Source organism: Lactuca saligna, chromosome 2 (genome assembly GCF_052625555.1).
Source record: "Lactuca saligna cultivar CGN05327 chromosome 2, ASM5262555v1, whole genome shotgun sequence".
NCBI lineage: Eukaryota > Viridiplantae > Streptophyta > Magnoliopsida > Asterales > Asteraceae > Lactuca > Lactuca saligna.
Genome location: NC_136418.1, coordinates 4,316,654 through 4,323,452, shown reverse-complemented (window position 1 = coordinate 4,323,452; position 6,799 = coordinate 4,316,654). Strand labels below are relative to the sequence as shown.

General features: G+C 33.3%; 1 pseudogene across 1 annotated transcript; it reads left to right on the top strand.

The window, feature by feature from the left end:
- Window positions 1-1,566: 1,566 nt before the first annotated feature.
- Window positions 1,567-5,856, top strand: LOC145030597 (F-box/kelch-repeat protein At5g42350 pseudogene; annotated as a pseudogene). Its single transcript, XR_013676645.1, has 2 exons — window positions 1,567-1,928; window positions 4,219-5,856. The product of XR_013676645.1 is annotated as an F-box/kelch-repeat protein At5g42350 pseudogene (transcript).
- Window positions 5,857-6,799: the final 943 nt, after the last annotated feature.

The window sequence follows — 6,799 nt, the reverse complement described above, 5'->3', positions numbered from 1 at the left end:
CATCTGGTTACATATAGCTATGAATTCCATGGAGATCTACCGATAACGACGTATCCATGTTAGTCAGGTAGACTAGTGTAGATAGTTGCCTGTGTTTATGTGTTTACTTGATTGCTTGTTTGTTACATATGTCGACTTTTTGGGTGGTGGGCTGAGGCGATCTTGGTATGTGCGGTAGACCAAGATACTCGGGTAGGCCAATGGTGTGTTGTAGGCCACGTATGGAACAACTGTATGTTGTGGGGGAGCAGTCCAGACATACTATTGGCCTTGTGAGGTGGGCCAGACAGACTGAAGGCTTATGTGTGCATGCATTGTATGTATATTGTGGTATGTTGTATTTTGGGAACTCATTAAACTTTGATGTACAGTTCTGGATTAAATGTTTTTAAGGTACCATTGGTGATTGTGGGAAGACGAAGATGTGACTGTACACACTCATTAGCAACACTGGAGTTCCATGTTTATATCTTAATGCTCTGTTTTCCTAATTAATTGTAATTGAACAAATGAATTTCTTAACTTTGGATTGTATGAAAATGATGTTTTATCTTAATTAAAAATGAAAAATTTATTTGTGAACTGGGACATTAGATATTATATATTATATGTAACAATATGCTGTTTCTTGGCCATTTAGGATTCTTGGAGGATAAAATGAGTATTTTTTGGTAAGTTTAGATGACTGATTAGTTTATTTATTTATTTATTATTATTATTATTATTATTATTATTATTATTATTATTATTATTATTTACATGAGGATCCATATTATTATAAACTAGGTGTGAGCCCCATGTATTACATGAGTGTATTTAAAACAATTAAATATGTATAAATATTTGAGAAATTTGAATTTATAAGAAAAATGAGAAAAATATTGAATTACTAAAATTAAAATGTTTTTTTCTCTTTTAAATTTAAACAAATTATTTAGATAAAATAATCAAAGCAAATTAATGAGATTTTATTTTAAAATTTTGAAATTATAAGGAAAATCCATTAATAAAATTGATATGATTTATTATTAAATTTAAATACCATATGAAATTTAATAAAATAGGAAAACCATAAAATTACATATGAAATAAAAATTAATTCAAAATAACCACAAAATAACATGTGACAAAATGAATGAAAGTGTGATAACTAATAAAAAAATCTTCATTTATTAAAGAAGATAGGGGAGTTATTATGAATTGATTAATAAAAACTTATTCGAAAGAATTAGAGATCACTTCCTTTTATAGTTTTATCCCTAAAAAAGAAAGATTGTTCTTGAAAGTTGTGAGCTAAGTTTCAAAGATTTATTTCCACTTTCTAGTTGGTTCATTTAATTTAGCACATTCTTTTCTCTCCCATTAAACCTATTTAGTTTTTGGATATAATGTGGAGTGTAGAGTGTAGACAGCTTTAATCAAATAGCAAAAATGAATAATGTAATTTTGGATGAATAAAACCAAAAATAGAGAACTGTTTCCGCTTTTCTTCAAATAAAGCCATTTAATTGAACAAAACAAATAATAAATAAGTACACCCACTTCTTGACATGATGATTAAACTCAAAAAGAGAGAGACCAGATCCATCACTTTCATATCTCTCTCTCTTTCTTCCCCTTAAAAACGTTTAATTTCTGCTTTTGCTTTGCCTTTCAAACTTTACCAAAAATCCTCCCTTCTTGATTGCATCCTTTAACCTAACCAGATAATCAATTGCTATCCCAAAGATTTCACATTTCATCTTCCTACTCAAACCCCTTCTTTTTAAAGAATTGAATCCCCAAGAAATTACTACTTTTAGTACCCTTTTGTTGGATCTATTATTTGGATCGATCGTTTGGAGTGCAGAACAAGAATCTTGAAGCGAAACACCGGTCTTTTTTTCTGCTTACACGCATCTGGACTGTGGCTGTATAAACTTGATGAGGTTTGGTTTCTTTACTTTTACCTGTTTGTGTAATTTCAGTGCATTCAGCTGCTTAAGTTTCTGGGTTGTTGTTCACATTCGTCGCATTTTTTCTTCTTACATAGTTTGTGCGTCTTTCTGAGAGCATTGTATTTTGACTTTTCCTTGGTAGTCAAACCTGATGCTTTTCAAATTCTGCATTTTTCGTTTTGATTTTTGGTCCTGTGTAACTGTTCTTCTTTGAGTTATCTTCGGGTAGATGTATATATTGGCTGATTGCTTACATATAATGATTACTCTTATCAATTTATGAAGTTAGAGAATCATTCGTTTGATACAAAAGAGTTAACAGTTACATCTGTTTCGTGTGTTCATAGTTGATAGTTCTCTGGGTTCGTTGACTGTAGATAGTCAAACCTATCAAATTACAGATTCACAACCGACATCAAATTTTTACTTTTTTTTTACCCAAAAGATATATTTTTTGTAATAATGTATTAATATTTAAGCATGGTTACTAAAATTTTCTGGATTAAGATCAGCATTATTGAAAATAATAAGGGAAAGAACAAATCATTTGACTTCAAATTTGGACTGTTTTGGAACTAAGGGGATATTATTTTTGGAATCATATACTGTATCTGTATGTCTTTTTCTGAATTTATTTAAATTTGACTCTTTTAGGTTCTTCATTTCAATTTATTTAAACCTCCTTGATTTACATATTTGATGTATGATTAAGTTGAGATTGTTTCAGAAGCAATTTCACTAATTATTAATCACCTCTGTCAAAATGAGATTCCACTTTGATGCTAAGACTCAAACAAAGGTGAATTCATTAAGCACAAGAATAATGGGAAAACAGCTTGATTTCATGGAAATAACGTTTCAAAGGCTAGTGCTTTCTTGATACTCACTGAGTCACTCCCTTATTCTCCATACCCACAAATAAGCTAGAGTAACAAACTCTATAAATTAAACTTCCGAAATTGCCCTCCAATGCCCAGGTATTCTGTTTTGCCTGTATTTCCAGTTTTACCCCTCCTAGAGTACATGGACTTTAGAGGTGGCTTAGCAAACAACCACCTTGTACTCAATGTGGAATTTCAATTGACTTCTTTCCTCTTTTTATCCTCAACACTCTTCATTTACTATTTGAACAAGTAGAAAATTGAGTTTCTGTTTCAATTCATCTAAAGATTGTGTCTCTTTCAGTTAGTTGATGCAACTGTAGTTTGTCCCATCTTGTGCTTCACAAGTCTAGGAGGGTCCCATCAGTATAAAATTTTGACAAAAGTGCATAAATGGCCCCTATGGTTTCCAAAAAGTCTCAAGTTTAGGATCATGTTAGTTTTCGTTACACCTGTGGTCCTTGTGGTTCCAAGATCAGGCATGCCGAGTCCTTTACGGTAACTCCATTGAAAATAGGGGTTAGTTACTTGTGAAATGACCAATTTACCCCTCTTTGTTACTTTTTAGTCTTGTACTCTAGCTTGTATTTTTTCCAACTTCTAACAGGTTTCTCATCTATTTTCTAAAAATTCTCTGTAACCAAGAAAATAAGTCAAGTTTAAACCAAAAGAATCCACTAGTATGCAGATTGTGCTTTTGGCCAAGAACAAGTTTAAACTATAGAGATAAATAAGTGTAAATTAAAATTATAAAAAGTGACTAGATCAAATTTGGTTTTGATTATAATAATATAATATAAAGTGGTTGGAAAAAAAGAAAAACAACCATAATACAAAATTACAAATACAAAATAAAAATAAGTAAAGATTGCAAAAAGGGTCCTTGTAGCATTTTGTATATTTCAGATTTGGTCCAAGGGCAAATTGGTCATATTAGAGAAGTTACTCCCTAACCGGTTAAAAGTTAGGTTTAACGGCCGAGGGACTAAGCATGCTTGATTTTGAAACCATAGGGACAACTATTGTAGCAAAAACAAACATTGTCTTGAACCTGAGACTTTTTGGAAACCACAGGGACCATTTATGAAATTTTGTTAAATTTTTTTTTTTTTTTTTTTTTTATCATGGTCCGATACAATTGAGTTTGGAAATCTGTGAAGCCTTACAATCTCTTTCACTAATAAACTAGCAACCATATAAGCCGAAAATGGGTGTTTGAGGCTCAAAATATTGTCAAACTTTGAAAGCCGAAACACCATAACTATTATCGTATCATTCCATGAGATTTTGGTAAAGCTTCTATGAAATCCATGGATACTTTTTTCTGAATTTCAACGAATCATATTTCTTGTGATCTTGTATTGCTATCATCATCTAACATGTAATGTTCATATGCCCAGGCTTAGGAGCAAGCACATTTTCACATCAAGACACAAACATGTTAATAGATGTTAGAATGCAAGATGAAATCTGAGCAACAACAGGGTGAAAGTTCACATCAAGAACTCAAAACTTCCAACAATTATGGAAGTGTGATGGAGGATGAAGATGACACCACAGGGGTTTCATTAAGGTGTCTAAGTTTATACACCCGAGGTGGAGGAGGGTGCAAGGTTGGAGCTGCAACAACCGACGACTTCGCCCAACTCGGTAAAGTACCCAAACCTGTGTGCGGGACCCACGACACGAGTATCGATTGTTTCTCGTATGGAGTTGAGAGGTTTTGGAAAAGAAATTATACAAAAAAGAATAATTTTGAAGCCCAAAACAACGCCATGCATGTGTTTCTTCCCGATGATATTCTCGAGATGTGTTTAATGAGACTCCCGTTAACAAGCCTAATGAACACACGTCTCGTGTGCAAAAAATGGAGGTCATTAACAACCACCCCTCGGTTTTTACAAATGAGAAAAGACGGGTTTTACCCGAGCCCATGGTTGTTCCTTTTTGGTACTGTTAAAAACGGATATTGCTCACGTGAGATTTACGCGTTTGATGTTTCTTTCAAAAAATGGCATAAAATTGAAACCGAAGTTTTAAACGGCCGGTTTTTATTCTCCGTGGCGACGGTCCATGATACTGTTTACATCATCGGAGGGTGTTCGAGCCGGAAAACACACCGTGGAGTATTGGTTTTTAATCCGTTGATGAAATCTTTTCACAAAGTCGCATCTATGAGACATGCAAGATCGAAACCGGTTCTTGGAGTCTATGAAGTCAACTCCGATCGTTTGACCATCAAAAGTCAAACCCGAACACGGACACGGACATTGACACAGACACAAACACGGTTCTTGATAATTGCGGTAGGTGGGGTCGGTTCATTCGACGAGCCGTTAGATTCATGCGAGATTTACGATTCTTCATCGAACAAATGGACGGAAATCCAACGGGTCCCGGTTGATTTCGGGATCATTTGTTCGGCCGTTGTTTGTAACGGGATTTTTTACGTTTACTCCGAGAGTGATAAACTTGCGGCGTATGACATTAAACACGGTTTTTGGGTTCGGGTCCCGACGAATCCGGTGCCGCCACGTGTCCATGAGTACTCCCCGAAACTGGTGTCGTGTGGTGGTGAACGGTTGTTTATGGTGGCGGTTTCGTGGTGTGAAGGAGATGGTGAAATTGGAAGGAGAAATAAGGCGGTTAGAAAGTTGTGGGAGCTTGATCTTGTTTGTTTAAGTTGGAATCAGGTTTTGATGCATCCTGATGCACCCATGGACTGGAATGCAGTGTTTGTTGGAGATAAGAACTTAATTTTTGGGGTTGAAATGTTTAAGATTTTTGGACAGGTGTTGGAGTTTGTGACCATCTGTGATGTATCGGATCCGAATATGGATTGGGTTCATGTGTCCAAGAATGAGGTGGCTCGTGACATGGATGTGTCTTCGTGTGTCATGAAATCTATGGCTGTTGTGCATTTGTAACTCGTGCGAAGTGAAATTGATATCTTTATGTTTGTATTTTCTTGTAAGTTTTTGCTTCGAAACGAAATTTGGTAATTAATTTTCAATATTTCTTGCGTTTATGGGATTCAATCCATATGTTTTGGAGCCAAAACGAGTAACTTTTAAATATGGATTCCTTTAATTTTTTTTGCAAACTCATGGGTGCTCCGGAATTTCAAAGAATAAATCCTCTTTGCAAGAACCTTGAAAATGACTTGCATAATTAATAATAAAGGTATTCAAGATCATCCTTTTCAAAAGATTCATTTGTTCAATGATTTAGAAACCGGTTGAACCGGCCGGACCAAGAAGGGAGGGCGGGTCGGGTGTTTTTACAAAAAACCTGGTTGAACCAGTAAAAATTAAATCGGTTGAACATGTTAAATTGAACAAAAACACATGGAAAAGAACAATTTTGCATAAGAAACTTTGGTGGTCTTTTTCACATTTATTTGGTGGTTGAACCAGTTAAATAAAAACATATGATAAATGTTATAAAGTATTTTGATATGCTTGTATTTATCTAAAACATTATTTCGTTTCGGTATTATATTTTGTTTTCTTTTTAATATATGTGAATTGATGTAAAACTTATGCTTATATGTTATCTAATGTATTTGGATTTATATAAAACTTGTTTTTATGTGTATTTTTAATGTTTGAACTTGTGGAAAATTCTTAATTTATGCATGTATGTATATGTAGAAAAATAGAAAGAATATGAAAAATTATAGAAATCGGAGATGCTTTTTGGAATATAATTAAGCAGTTAGATTCTAAATAATGCTTTATTGGTTTTTACCATAGATTTAGTATTCAGTGTAATATATTAATTTTATTTAATGTTACTGTAAAATACTTTTTTCTTTTTAAAAATATTACATGTGTTTGCAAATAACAAATTAGATTTGGGTGAATTATAAAACATTTTATTTTCAAACAAATTACATTGGGGTGAATTATAAAACATTTTATAAAGACTAAGGATAAATTAATTTAGTTATTATTTGTTTAAAAATGGTTAATAGGGTTG